This window comes from Ornithodoros turicata, chromosome 1, assembly GCF_037126465.1.
Source record: "Ornithodoros turicata isolate Travis chromosome 1, ASM3712646v1, whole genome shotgun sequence".
Taxonomy (NCBI): Eukaryota; Metazoa; Arthropoda; class Arachnida; order Ixodida; family Argasidae; genus Ornithodoros; species Ornithodoros turicata.
In genome coordinates this window covers 24,398,294-24,413,603 of record NC_088201.1, presented here as the reverse complement: position 1 = coordinate 24,413,603, position 15,310 = coordinate 24,398,294, and the positions used below count along the sequence as shown (strand labels likewise).

General features: G+C 46.9%; 1 protein-coding gene across 3 annotated transcripts in view; it reads left to right on the top strand.

The window, feature by feature from the left end:
- LOC135377678 (ranBP-type and C3HC4-type zinc finger-containing protein 1-like) overlaps nucleotides 1-15,310 on the top strand; it is a 102,200-nt gene that overhangs the window by 56,534 nt on the left and 30,356 nt on the right. The window contains exon 1 of one of the 3 annotated variants that reach the window (XR_010418175.1): nucleotides 6,475-6,500. The exons of the other annotated variants lie outside the window; for them this stretch is intronic. The gene's annotated coding sequence lies outside the window, so the exon portion shown is untranslated. Of the gene's footprint in view, nucleotides 1-6,474; nucleotides 6,501-15,310 lie in introns of those variants that run through there. 3 annotated transcript variants of the gene reach the window in all.

The window sequence follows — 15,310 nt, the reverse complement described above, 5'->3', positions numbered from 1 at the left end:
TACCATGGCAATTGAATATCGTTATATCGTTTATATCATTAATCGCTTGAATATAGCCTTCTAGATTGTGGTATATGAGCCATTTACTGGGCGATCTTAATTAAACCCCGTTATCTCGAACATGGCATAACTAGAGTTCCGGGTTTTCGGATTTTTTTTTGTATATTCCAAGGATGTTTTTCGGAGTTTATTACTGTCCAAGAATTCGGTGTTTTTCGTCGTTTACTGTTTACAGCTGAGGTGATATCCGAAATTCGGAGAAAAATGCAGAAAAACGACTGCTGTGAAATGACATATTTGCAAAAAGAATAAGAGGCTGCCTTGCAAAAACGCTTTTGATGGATGCTTTCCCAAGTGTACCCGGGGATAATGCCGAAATGACCTCAGAATGCACTTAGGTAGAGTAGCGCAACTAGATAGGGTACCCTACTCAGTGACTGCAATATCGAAGTGCCTCTCGGCAAGGATGACGTTCATCTGCATTACAAGGATGATTCGCGCATCGTTAAGCGATAAGCTACTGCACAGTGGATTTTGGCACAGTGGATTTGGCACAGTCTTTCGTGTCGCGGGGGCTGGTACCCCGCAATGCAAGGCAATCTCTGTACAAAAGGAGCAAACACGTAAGCCAGTGTCAGGGGATGACTTTTCTTGACGATCCCTCGGATACCGGGACCCCCCAAAGCGGAGTTTTTCGGATAAATCCAAATTGCTTTGCATTTTACCGGTGCATATATTTCGTTCTTTCTTTCTTTTTTTGAATCCGAAAACCTGGAACCCTAGGCATAACACTCTGAGAAGGCGAGGATCTTCCCGAAGATTTTTTTTTTATTCCGTGTTACCGCCGCGAAGCAACAGTCGCTATGAGCGACGTACAGATGTGGACAGATGGAGAGTGGACAGCAGGAAGGAGTGGGGGACAGGGGGCTTCCCGAAGAATATACTTGCATGCATGAAAAAGAAAACCAGGGAGAAATTGAACTTGTCTCCTGACTAGTTCTGCTACTCCCAAAACAAAACAACAAACAACCAAAAACAAACAAAGTACATTCAAAGTTGGGGATGTGATTTGTAATTTACATTTGTCTATGGGAATGTAGCACCATTCAACCTATGTATTTCTTCCTCCGGCATCCGGACCCGCTGAAATCCGAAGCTCAATATTATCGAACGCCCTGTACAACATGTCATCTTTGATATAGTCTTAGTTGATGCATGTTACCTCCCAAATCTCTTGGCGTCTAAGTATTATTGTCGCCAGTACCACACTTCAAATGTCCCCATATCAAAAAAAAAAAAAAAAATCAAGCGGGTCGATCATTGAAGAAATGGGAAACTTTCCTCATGCTCACATGGATGGTGGGGTTTGATTGCCAAGCGGTCGGCCTCAGAGGAGTCGCTGCATCGTGTTCAAGGCGCCCCGTCTCGTCAAATTGATGATTTGTTTGAAAATGTTCACAGCTCACTGTTCAATATATGGCTTCGAGTTTACTTGCTCCTCAGGAAACTTTTGAACAGTTTTCACATCGTCACCATTTCTGTGTATCCTCGTGCAGTGTCTAGTGCCAACGCCACATAGACACAGACCTGCTTATTGCTTCTTCTCCCTCCTCCGCTACGTGGACATATAAAGTCAGAATTCGTCTGCTGCTGCGATTCGCCGCTCTGCAAATTCAAGAACACGCAAATGATTGCACCTAACTTAGAACCTGTAGACTTGATTCTGCAGACAAAAAGTGCAACACGCTTTCCAGAAAATCAGTCTTGAGCAAGATATGGGACGATTTTGCGCTTTATTTTGAAGTTTTCCCATTTAGTACGCTGGGACGTTCAATCACTACTCGCAGACGACGGTGGTTCGTCTCCATGGCTACGACAGCTGAAAGCACGTTCGCGATTGGCTACAGCCGTTGAATACACAATCCCGATTGGCTGACTCTTAGTTGTTACGTCACGTCGACGAATAAGCAGGCTTTCTGTATCTAGGTGGTGTTGCTAGTACCATCTGCAGTCGCACCTCGTTAATATGACACTCGTTAATACGACATCCCCGATTTATGACCCTTTTTCTCGGGAGCCGTGCCCTCCCAATGGGCCTTCGCATGTAACTCTCTATCGTTAACATGCCATTTGGTTTATATAAGAATGACCGGTAATTTCCCCACAGCTATAGGGGGCGAACACGTGTACTTTACCCTCGTTGCTATGACCGTTGGTCACTGAACTGAACGGTTCTCCCGACATATAACAGTCAAAACGCAGGCACACTTTCGGGGTGACTCATGATGTCACTGTCTGACGTGCTTGCAAGAGCAGTGTCGTTGGTCATATGGTCATATGACCTGCTACAGTCATACGGTATTCATGAACCATGTCTCAGAATCACAAACGAACAGCGCTCACTGGCGGAATGAAGAAGCGGATGTGCTTCAGATTCAAGGAGCAACCATGCATTCACCAGGATCTCGCAGGCTCAGACTTAAAAAAAAAGTTATATATTCTTTTATATGTTCGTTAATATGACAATTCGCTTTATGACCAAAATCCGAACGGCCGTGGTCATATTAACGAGTTTCGACGTATACACAAACACTAGCAGCGTGCACGTTGGATATCTCACAATGACAAAACTTGATGAAGGCTAAACGGAAGCGGTCCACCAAGGTAAAAAAAATGACAAAGAAAAATTAACGGTGAATAAATAAAAAATAAGCATTGGAAGTGACAGGACACTTATGCGCTAGTCTGGTTTGGTGTTTCTCCCTTTTCCTCCTTCTTTCCACCGAGAGTTGTACCCATAGCCGTCCCCATGTCCCGAGACTTGTCCCTATGCTGCTGAGTTTATTAGGGAAATGCCTGAGTGTAGACAATTGGAAATACAAAATGTAAACACTTGCAATCCTCCTTTGTCAAAAAGACAGACGGAACCATCAATAAACACCCGGGACCGAATGTTCTGATGATGCAATCCGGCTAGATTCGGAGACGTCAAATTATTGTTTTTAGGTTGTTGCGATGTCGGTTTGTATTTTGTTTGCATAAACGCAATAGTGTAGCCAGCAACATAGACTTTGGCAACGACCCTACAGGACATAGTCCTGCCTAATCCGTCACAAAAAAAGAAAGAAAAGTTTTTATTTTATTAATTAATATTTATTTAATATTTATTTTAATTAATAATTTAATTTAATATTTATATTAATATTTAAAAGTTCTTTTTTATTTTATTTAGTGTTAGCGCCGCGAAGCAAAAGAAAAGTAGAAACAGAAGCAGAAATGGTCATGCATGTAATGAACTGGAGAAAAAAAACGACATCATAAATTCATCGTTTTGGCTGCGGCGTGTTGTGCAACAAATCATGTGAGCTCTTGTGAAGGAAAGACAAGCCCAGCTGACCTGTATAGCGTGCGCGTGCGAGAGGCACCTGATCTGCCACACCCTCTAGAAACCCTCCCCTCCTTCAAAGAGCGTGGAAGCGAACGAGGGAAGTCGGCGTCACGTCGTGACGTTAGCAGTCCGTGTTGCTCCCCACAAAGCTAATGTCGACGTCACACTAGGAGATCGGGCTAGGCCGGTGGCAGCTTTCTCCTGGTGTTCCTTCTTCTTTTTTGTTCTTTTTTTTTTTGTAAATTTGATAGCACTGTGCGAACACACCGCACATCGGGATTATTGTACATCGCGGCTCCTGTAAGACTACTTGGAAAATAGACTTTCGAGCAAGCAGTTGTGAATAGAGTTGCGCTGGAAATGTTAGTGCGGAGACTGAGTCATATCACCAGCCCTCCGTACTAGACCGAAATGTTATTTTTGTTGGTCAGCACCTTCCTGTGCGGACTGAGCTCAAACGCAACATATATCCCTAAATTATCAGTCGCCCCTCATTCAACGTCCTCCTCTCACTTCATCCTCTCTTGGTCTTCTTCCTCCTTTTCTTCCGCCTCCTCCTCCTTTCGTTGGTTTTGGTGGGCTTTCTTTGACATCGAACCATGATAGGCCTTCCGCTACTGCAAAATTTAACGCATGTTCCAACGGAAGCAGGGTCGTTTCGCTGATGCTCCCGTGGCCTCTAGCTCCCGTGGCTTTGTGGCTACGATGATGACATTCCACGCCGAGACTGAGAGGTGACCCGGGTTATATGATGCGGCAAGCAGCTCCACCATCACAACCATCACTAATGAGACACACCATTACAGTTTACACAGCGTGTTGGTGTTTAACTGATGCAGATACTTTGTAAAATAATCTTGGAAAGCAGCACATATACCTTTTCGCGTGTGGGTTATACGGCCCAGCAAACATTCTGTGCAACAAGATGACTAATAAGCTAAGATTCATTAACCAGTCCTTTAAGGAGAAGCTATAACCTTGTACATATGGATATCATTCCAAGCAACGGTGCTGATACGCATCCCCTAGAAACAGACAACACTTGGCACGGTAAACGTTGCGAGAGGAGGTTGGTAGCACGACCCCAGTGAAATGATGCGGGACACGAATCGTGCCGAGATCCGGCAACACAAACGAAGCACCGCGCAGACGAAGGAGCCGCACTTCCAGACTATGAGAGGCGGACGTACCACTTCCGATGGGAAGCCCCCTCCGTAATTTTATCAGAAAGGGTGCACACACACGCAACAACGAATAACGAGGCCTATCATGGCGCCCATCGGCTGTAATTGGTGACGCCATACGGAGATCACGATGCGCGCCAGAGAACATCATCTTATAGGTCTTAACACCTCGTTGCCGTTCTTTCGGTAATTGCAACGGGGAGAGATCAATTTTGGCGAATTTATGTCAGTGACACGGCCTCATCTCCCCCTACTCTACCGGGAGAAGAACAACTCCCATGCATCACTGCACCACCCATGATGCAGAAGCCTGACTCGGTTGTTTCACGCTTGGTTAGGGAGAAATTCTTTTACCGGATATATATACTTTGTCTCTACATTGGCAGCATCTTGAAGAGAGTGTATTTTAGGCTTCCCTACTTAGCGCCAAATACGTGGCAGGTCGTTTTGAAATGCTTCAGTTTGTCATTCACACGTGTGCGGGGCGCCTCGTAGCGCATTATGGGAGCTCTTGTAAATCACGCAGGCATAGGTCGTCCTCTGCAAGCCAGCTCCGGGAGTCGGTGGCGGGTCCTTTGGCGCGTGTCACTGTAGAAATACCGTTATGTGAGTTTGCTGCGTCACATAGTATGGGATGGCAAAGCGAACTTTGGGGAATAGTACGTCGGTACGTACACCGTTCCTGGGGCGAGCAAGTGACAGGTTCGTATGACCGAGTGCGCGGCACCCATAGAGACGTGGGGTGCAATATGAACGCGCCGATCAACGTCTATGGTCGGCCCAACCCCCTGGCACGAAAACCAATCCGGATTCTCGGCGGGGGCGATAGGCCGCAAACGCCACCCGTGACGACGGTCCCTGCTTCCTGGGGCGGAAGAGGTCAATCCTGAGGGTCACAAAGTGACGCCCCGCCCACTATGCAGCTATGTGTGCTGAGCCCATTTATCTCCCCTCCTCAAGAACCAAAAAGTGAAGAGGGAGAGGGGGTGCAGTCGTTAGCGGGCCCAGTTCGTTTGAAACAGCTCGCGGGTCGATTTAATTTGTCACCGCTGACAGCACCCGCAAGGAGGTCGCCCTACACTAATGGCCAATTTCGCGGAAGGCACTCGAGGATTGCACAGAAAGTAGCACGCACGTAACGGGCCCGAGCTCAGCGCCGCGGAAAATGGAACTGTTTTTAATATTTCTGCAGGCCAGAAACATCCGTTAGGCTAAGCGGCATAATTCATAACATCTATTCGACATAACACACGACGGCGGCATTCCGTGAAAGCGCCGCGTACCTGGAGGTCTTCTGCACCTCCTCTTTTTCCTTTCACCTGGCATTTCGTTTCTTTGAGGTAAAATTGCGAGCACTGTTTGTGTGGCGTGCCTCTCGTTTCTAACAACCACGCTGTCAGTTGCCAGTGACAAGCAATGCGAATTTACTGTTGATGAAGATAGAACACATTTCACACCAAGCAGCCCGTCACAAAAATCTGCATAGGTCTTTTTGTCATCCTGACCGCATCTGCGTATCCAGAATACAAAGCCAATGTGCATGGAAGTCAATTGGTTTTGCACGCTCGTGTTGCTTCGGTAAGAGTTGTGGGCACTGGTGGATCTGAGCATGCCCGAAGGGCCCACTTCACTCTCATCGCAGTTCAGCACAACGGCGCTGTAACGTGACATCACCTCACTAAGGGGGGAAGCTGAGGAAAACCTGAAACATCGTGTGTTCATATCACGAGGCCGAATGGAGACAGGAGCACCGAAGACCGAAGTGAGCGCATGTTGTGATACCAACCAGGTGTCACTCAACGCCTGCTCCGAAAGCAGTGGAGAGAGGGATCAAAGCGAACACATCACGTGTTGGCATCCTGTTGTCTCTCGTATCCTGCTCCGAAAGAAGTGGAGAGAGGGATCAAAGCACAGGGGTGGCACTCAAGGTATTGCTCCGTAGACGAAAGCGTGCTGGGCAAACGCAATGCATCCTGTACAGGTCCTGGTCGCACGTCACAGCAAACGTCGACGCACACGTGACCTTAAAGATGGCGGCGCCCGTGACCGGCGGCAAAACCGTTTGTAAACAATGCGGTTGCTGTTTCTGCGCGACGTTTTGGATATCTTTCGATCACGGTAATTATTTTTATCCGGCAATCTCGCAGTAAAACGCACAGTTTTGCACATAAGGCCTCGTACTGTTTACGACTTCCAAAGATGTGATGACGACCGCGCGTTAAGACTCACCGAGCCAATGCGATGTACTTAAACTATGGAGAAATGGGCTACCATGTTGCGGAAGAAGCACCGCATGGTTTACGCTGGCAAAATATGTTCATTTCTTGGCTTCATGACGACGGAGATGTAAACAAAGTCACATTACCTCAAAATGACGTTTTCTATGACGTGCGACCAGGCCAAGATGGCAGTTTTGCCAAAGGCACCCGCTTGAGGGTAGTTACAACGATGGCGGGTTTGTGTCACCCCTGTGGATCAAAGCGAGCTCATCACGTGATTCCAGCCTGATGTCACTCGCATCATGCGCCGGAAAGGGAAATGCAAAGATGCACCGAAACGAGTGCATCGTGCGACACTGTCCCGGACATTTTCGACTGCATTAACACAACACCCGGTCTGCAGACGGGCTAGGCCAAATATTGACTGGGCTGCGTAAACAATCGGTTCAAAATTTCGCGGATTGAGCTTGACAGAGTACACCTGAAAAAAAAAAAATCAAATGAACATTTCGCAAGGCGTGTTTCGAAGGATGGTACACCGCGTTTTCAGTACGAGAACCACTCGCTCTAACTGCTCACTGCCTCTTTCGGTTCTTCTCAAATTTTCCGTTCTCAAAACAGCACCGAGTTGTCGGACATATACATGTTTTGCTGCACAAGAGCAACACCTGATCTGTAGCGCGCGAGCAGGGAGTTTTATCCCCACGGGGGCTTCAGAAATCCCCGGTATCAGCCGGAAGCTCCCATAGACGCAGTAAAATTTCTTCTGCCACTTGCTTCTCTAGCTGGAAGGTCGGTTCGCTGTGACGTCCGATGATCGGGAACTGATTTCCATAAAGACGTCCGACGGACAAGGGGCTCAACAACGACGAGGTTTATTTACACTTATGTACAACACCAATTTACACATACTGCTACAAAACTCTCCGGGCTGGAGGTAAAATTCACACGGGTCCCAGACCCTTGACAAGTCTTTCTCTCTCGCTCTCTTCGGGCTCCGATACCTCCTTAAAAGGGTGACAATCTGGACCACAACCTCAACCCAGGACCACCGATCGGACGGCCCGGGTTCAAAGTGTTGGGACTCCCAATTGGATTGTTTTAAAATCTTTGACAGGAGCGTCCCTTCCTAACCCCCGCCCTCTGGTCCAGATTTACGGCCAACGGTCGCAGCTGTCAAACCGTGCACCCCGTAACTTCGAGCAGTGCAACGTCCAGGCGTCATTTCCCTGATTAAGTGCCGGGGGGGGGGGGGGGGGGGTAACGAGGTTTTCCTGGAACTCACGCACATCGTGCTTTCGAGTGCTAAGTGTCAATGTTGCGAACCCTACAGACGCAATAGTCCAGGGAAAATGGCGGTCGCCCAAACCACGTGATCTCCAGGAGCCACTCACAGCGCCCCAGACCAGCAGCGCGGGAAACAAGCTGGGGTCAAGTGCGCATGCACAGACCGACCTCCTTTCTCAACCTCCTTCCCCTTCTCTCCTCGGGTTTTTCGTCTGCCTCTTCTCGTCCCCCCTCCCCCAGTCTCAGCTCTGTCTGTTTTTCTTCCGCTCTTGCTGAGAGTAACGTATGTGTTGTTCCAAAGCAGAGAAACAAAAAGCGGTGGCGGTTGATAAAGCAAGTTTATTTTTCCTCGCGAACGGTTTAGAAAAAGTTACAGTATATATCTTTTCACGTCTTGTAACAGGCTTCACTGGAGCCTTAGGTGCTTGGACACCAAAGAGCAGTTCAAAAGCCAACCGCAGTTCGCACACCCAATGTGTACAGGTGTACAGTTTCCGAAAGCAGCTAGGCCATGTGTGTCCTTGTTGCCGATGCCGAGAACTGAAAATGAAATAAAAACAATTTATTGATGATGCGTAACTCTGAACGAAAATCACTGTTATGAATAGGCAATTGATGTTGATTTCGTATTTGAACACCAAAGTACACTTGTGACAAACGTTCGTAGATCACAGTGACTGAACGGGTGCGACGTGCATGAGGAGAAACTATACCATAACCATTCATATAATTTTATTTGCGGCATATCCGAAATGCACAAGTTACGGCAACGTACTGCACTATGAAACGCCTTTAACGTAACGTACAGAGTGACTCGTAAATGTTGTACGTAATACACTTCACACGATAAACCTGCATTACTTCCTTCGGTAACAAGAAGTAACCAAACTTGCCTTACCGTTGACCTGCGGGACATCGGAAGGACTTCAGACTTCCTCACGTCGCTCGAACGATTCCTGCGTCCTTTGGAGATGCAGGTATTCCCTGCCATGTTCGTCTTTCCGTCGTTGTGATGATCACCTGGATTTGCCATTCCGTTTTCACACTAGCTGTTCGCCACAATCGAAATCTGAAGCACACAAAATTCCATCGAAACTACCCGCTAGCGTTTGCAAGCACAACGGTTGTAGTCCGAGAGAACACGCGTGGCCGGATGATGTCTCCTCCGCCGTTTTTCTTTCTTCTCCGTTCGACCGACCGTTCGGATACTCGCGCTTCAATCAAATTACTCTCACCCAATCAGCGCGAAGTAAAACTGACGTCAATTCTCGGAGACCAATGAGCGTCCAAATATTTACTCATATATCAGCGGCCAATTACAGATCTTCAGATCAACTGCGCCGGTGGCGACAATATTTTGGAGGCGGTGCGTTTCGCTTTAGAGCCAGCGGCTGTCCCCGCATCTCCTTCAGAGAACTCGTAAGAGAATGGGTGAGGTTGACGTCACTGCGTGTCGCGGCGGAGGACGCTGCGCGATGAACTCGTCACGGCAGCAGATCGGACCGGGCTTCCAAGGTCACGCCACTTCGCCCGTTGCAGCAGAGTTGGGGAAATTGCTTCTATTTTATGATGCATTAATCATCACTTATTACAGTTATTTGTAAAAGCAATACATCACATTACTAATTCCTTTTTTATGCTTAGTAATGTTTTACTAATGACATTACTATCATCAAGTAATGATATTACATTGGCATTACACTTTCCCTGAAGTTTCTAACACAGGCCTATGTGACGTTTGAAGCGCGAACTGTAACAAGACGTGACTAGCCTTTTACTTGGTTACGCATTATCGGTGATGGTAATTAGGGTTTCTGCAAACTCGCTACGTACGAATGATTTCGTCGAAAGATCAGGTAATTATGCATAATCTAAATGAGTAACCATAGACAAGATTAATCACAGCGTAGCAAGAGTTTGCGCTCAAAGACTCCACTTGAACTCTGTCAGGACTCCTTCTTCTTGGTGACCTGGCCACGCACACACATACATTGGATGATGATAAGGTGGGCGATTCACCGCCGCTGTGGCGGTACACTGCCTTATTGCTCATTGGGAACGGATGAGAGGATCCGTCACCAGACCGGTGGAACGCAAGAACTCCTCAAGAAGACGAAGGCCTTGCCTTGACCTGGACGGTTACAATGGTGGTTGGGAAAAACGGGCTTGGGGATTTTCCTTACCTGTACCAGGCTGGCTTTAGAGAATGCCTTAATTTACAACCCAAGTAATGGGTAATGTCATTACGCAGACTTTACGGGACGTTTTTCTCAACTGAATTGCGCAGTGATAAGACACATTTCCGCGAAAATATTTTCCGTGCTCGCTCCAGATAGAGTCATTGATATATAAATCATGATTTCGGGCGGTCCTAAGTGCCATGTCCATGCTCTTTCAAATGCGACGTCTCCCCACCAAAACTGTATTATGACTGTGTTTAGTTCCATGTTCATAAGTGAAACATGGCTGCTTACATACTGTCGGTTTGCACAAGCAAACCGAACGGCGTATAGTCAAGTTATCTTATGGTAATGAACGAACGTCATCATCAACGAAAAGTTAGCATGTGTTTATCCTTGTATCCTTGTGGAAATTTGCATATGTGCCTGAAGTAATGGGTACTTGTTAGAGATTGCAGGGATATAGTTTTCAACGAAATCTGACAGCTATAAGGAGAGCCGTTAAACTAAGACACGACAGAGGCGCATGAAGTATGGCTAATTAATACGCGATGAATTTGACGAAATTTTCTTGTTTCAACGTAGTGTCTTAACATATTACTAGTTTTAAAAATACACTCAATATAATTTTTAAGAAATAAAACAATATAAATGCTAGAGGAGTTTCTACAACAAAAAATTACTAACCGAAAATTTTCAATGCTGTCGCAAACTGCACACACGAACACACAAAAAGAGAAATGTTTTAATTTTTGACCGAAATTCCCGTAAAAATTTACATCCTAGCAGAGAAACTTGGCTTTGTGCCAGGTACTTCAGGCTTGAGCCTGGGTAAAACCTCGCTTTGGAACTTCATTGCAAACGCTGCGGGAGGAAGGCTGGTGAGGTCAGGCCTCCGACACGCTGCGCGCACTGTGTAGGAACGTCTTATCAAGTAGATGCCATAGGGCACTTGACAACCTGTGAACTGTGTTATGCGGAATCAGTCAAGGGTGCCGGTGTGTGAAACACGAGCTATTATGTTCATGGTGCTCTGATGTGGTGCATAGAACAGACCATCCTCGAGGAAAGATGGGCGGCCCCTGTCTGCCAGACGGCACCATTTGGTCTGTGATGACTCAGAGCGTCGACAACTCAATTCAAGAAACTGGCGAAGATTGCAGCGTTCAGGTGGAGGCGGACACCGCCGGAAAGCGTTGCTTCATTCATTACCTCAGAAGGGTGGCTCCTCCTTGGAAAATGAAAGTCAACAATGGATGCCGCTGCCACAGGCAAAGGAAGCTATTAATCTCGCTAGTTCAATTACCTTTATTGAATGTGACCGGAGCATTTGTGCAATTACGTTACTTGCACACCAGTCCTTCGAGGAGAACATGGGCCTCTGCACTACTACCTACGGGGTAATTCGGGTTGTGACCTTCAGACACTCCTACCCGTACAAATTTCAACGTTGGAGCGAAAAATACAACGGACTGATTTCTGCTGTTTCAGGGGGAGTATCAGTGACAATTTATATTTCAGGCATTCTACACTTATCAGGGACTGACTGCGGCCAATGCAACGCTTGTACTGCAGGTGAAAGACGTAGATCCCGTAACCAGCTGTTAATGAGACCATGCGTGCAGGTGAAAGTAAACGCAAGTTTGACGGAGAAATACAAATACAAGAAAGAGATCAGATGTATATCATTTTTATAAATCAGCGGAAGAGAACAAAGCTTGAACAAACAAAGGTGACACACACAGCATCGCTGACATTGACGTGCAAATCACTGCTGTTCACCTGTGTCGTATATCCCAATGACTTCGTTCTGACCCACGTTGATTTCGTGTGCGAGTTTACTTCATGCTTCCCGTGCGTATTGTCGGTGTAAGGTTTGGAGAAGGTTTTGCACAAGCTACGCAAGACGACAGCATACATTTCTCAATAGCCCCTCGGTTGCACTTTAGGAGAATTTCTCCGCACCGCATGTTCAGCGCCAGCCGCGCCTATACGATGATATCATGGTTTGTTGAGAAAGTAGACTGTCTTAAGTCTTCCTGTGAGAATGTTCATGTATAAAAAGTGGACGTATTAATTGTATCGAGTCATGCGTACATGTTTTCTGTGACACGGTAGCCTTTCCCTGGTATAGTCGCTGGCACTCGGAAAGTACCGCAATCGTTTTCTCTTTGCCGCCGCGCTGGTGGACAAAGCATAACCAACAGAACACATAATTGATTGTGTGGCTCTGTTGCAGAATGAGGATCTGCAGCCTGTTCCTTGACTTCCTGAGACTTGACCGAGAAGACGTTCACGCTACGAACTGCTTTGAACTTTTGTGTGTTCGAATGTTGTGATTCTGCAAAAGAGGAAGAAGAGAATAGTGAGTTTTTATGCATCGTACTCTCACGCCTTTGCGTACGTAATGGATAGCGTGGTGGTTCTACGCACTGCGCGAAGTTCTCTTTACGTTTTGCGCGTGCGCACAACCACAAACGCTATCTCTTACGTACGCAAAGGCGATAGCGTACGATGCACCATAACTAATGAGTTCTTTTGGAATCTTGGAACGTCTGGCTGGTGTCGTTTCTCTCGCTGACATCGAACATCCTGAGTAATATTGGTTTTAAGTTCACTTAACGAAATTCAAGTAGCAGCAAACCACGTAAGCATAAGTGCCGAAACCCGGAAAGTAAATTTCGGCCTACCGAAGAAGATAAATCGCTTGAAAGCTAAAAGGACTGTACTGCGAGGGGGCGACCACTCGAATGATCAACGAAAGCAAGGCTACTCTTTCAAATGGGACTGCCAGTGCTGAGGAGCTCACCGCTCTACTAGATCGCCTGACCATTTGCAATGCCGACCTAAGGGCGTCGATACCCAGCTTGATACGCTCATTCCAATCGAAGATCTTCAACAGGAGTATGAGATCTGCTTGCGGGATATCAAGAGGAAGTAAGCAGTGTAATCTCAAAACTGAACTACCAACTTCGTCAAATTAGCTACCCGGCATCGCACAGCGTGCCGTCACAAACTGAAAAGAACACTCAGTCCTGGACGGAGTCAGTGAGGTCTGGAATTAAGTTACCAAAGCTCCAACTCTAAAAATGCGACGGTCAGCTCAACCTGTGGCCAAGCTCCTGGGAGCAATACCAGAGCAGAATCCATGACAACGCTACCCTTTCCAAGACTTAGAAGTTCCAGTGCCTGAGATCTCTTCTCGTATTATTGATCGTATAGATCTCTTCTCGTCAGCTGCTATTGAGGGAGTCCAGGCTACGAAAGCTTGCTATGATGACGCATTGGAGTTGCTGAAAAACGTTTTGGGGACAGAAAGAAGATAGAACACGTGTGTTTCTCCCGTTTGCGCTTGCTTTCCCATGTTCCCTCTTCGCACGATACGGCAGGATTGAGAAAGATGCATGATCAGATTCAGATACAGTCTAGTATGCGTGGATTGAAATCCCTCTGAGTAATTGCTGAGTAACGACATTCTTCTGAACGCGTTGCCGCAGAACACTGTTCTCGGCTGTCACCGTAGAACACAACAACAAGCACAGTTCGACAGCTCCGAAAAAGCAGATAGAGGAGCTCCCCGCTTTCCTCCAGAAAGAAGCCGAAAGCAGAGAAAAGGCGGGAATAGCCAGTGAAGCAGAAGGAGTCGGGAAACGAAAGGGGAATCAGACGAGCCGACCGAGTGGGCTAGTACTCCAAGCCGCATCTCAGCGAGTAAGTGCATCTTTTGGGGCTCTTTTGCACATACATATGAACGGTGCTCTTCAGATATGGTCCTGAGTGCCCGAAAAGAAAGGCTCAAATCTCAGCGGAGATGTTTCCGGTGCATGGACGGGGTATATGACGAGCGAGTGGCTGAGGCGTGCCAAATGCGATAAATGCAGGGGTAGACAGGTAACCTCCATGTGTGACCCACAGTACAACCCAACCATGATAATGAGCCCTAAAACTCAAACTTGCAGTGCAGTGACTGCCACGTCTACAGCCACTTCGCGTTCTAGATTTGCTAAACACAAGCTAAAAACAGCTCGTTGATGGTAGCCAAGGTCGTGCTGAAGACTGGGAGGTGGTGGGTTTGAATCCTACCACTGGCTGTGTTGTCTGAGGTTTTCCGAAGATTTTCCAGACACAGTTTCCCTTCAAGTAGGCCAAGGACGCAAACTAACCCCGTGTCCCCCACTCCTTCTGTCCACATCCGTACGCCGGTCATAGCCGCAGTTGCTTCGCGGCGCTAACACGAAACTAAAAAAGAGTTTTGCTCAACACGCTTGGGCTGTCGCCGGCAAGAAGTACGCATATGACATCGGTAGCCAGAGCACCTTTATGCGAGATGATCTCGTTCGCAGCATTAACTTGCACGTGCTGAGAGAAGAGGAACTATCAATAAGCTTTTTGCCAGGCCAGTGCTATGGGAAGGAAACAGAGAGGCGCGAATAGTAATAGTAATAACTGTGGAAGAAATCGAAATGCTAGTCGTCTGTCATGATCGTCCATCAGCCTCAGGAGAGGATCGCCATCTCATTGCACTTAAGGAAACTGGAGAAAATATTGCTGATGCGGTGTTCGTTTCCTGGCATACCACAAGTGAAATGAATTTCGCTCCTTGTTGATTCTGATCAAATGTGGAAGTTGTTGAAAGGAGAGATCCGACGTTATAGACCATATGAATGGACCATGTGGACGTTATGTTATGGACCATATGAAGAGATAGTTGCCATTGTCTAAAACCTAGGATGGACATTTCAGGGTTCGACCACCAAACGTTCACTAATTGCAGGACAGGCCTGCAACTATGTATCTGTGCTTCGTGTGAGTACGTCCACTGACGACCTGCGCCGTGACCAGATTTTGGAACGATTTTGCAGCCTGGAAGGACTTCGGGAATAGTCGATCAATATGAATATTCGTCATCAGAAGGTAATGTTATTCTCGAAAAGTTCGAGAAACATTCAAGATGAGGGATGACAGGTAGGAGGTTAAACTCCTATTGAAATAGATCGATTCGCCGTTGAACGACAACTTAGAAATAGCTAAAACGAGATTGAAGAAGGTAGT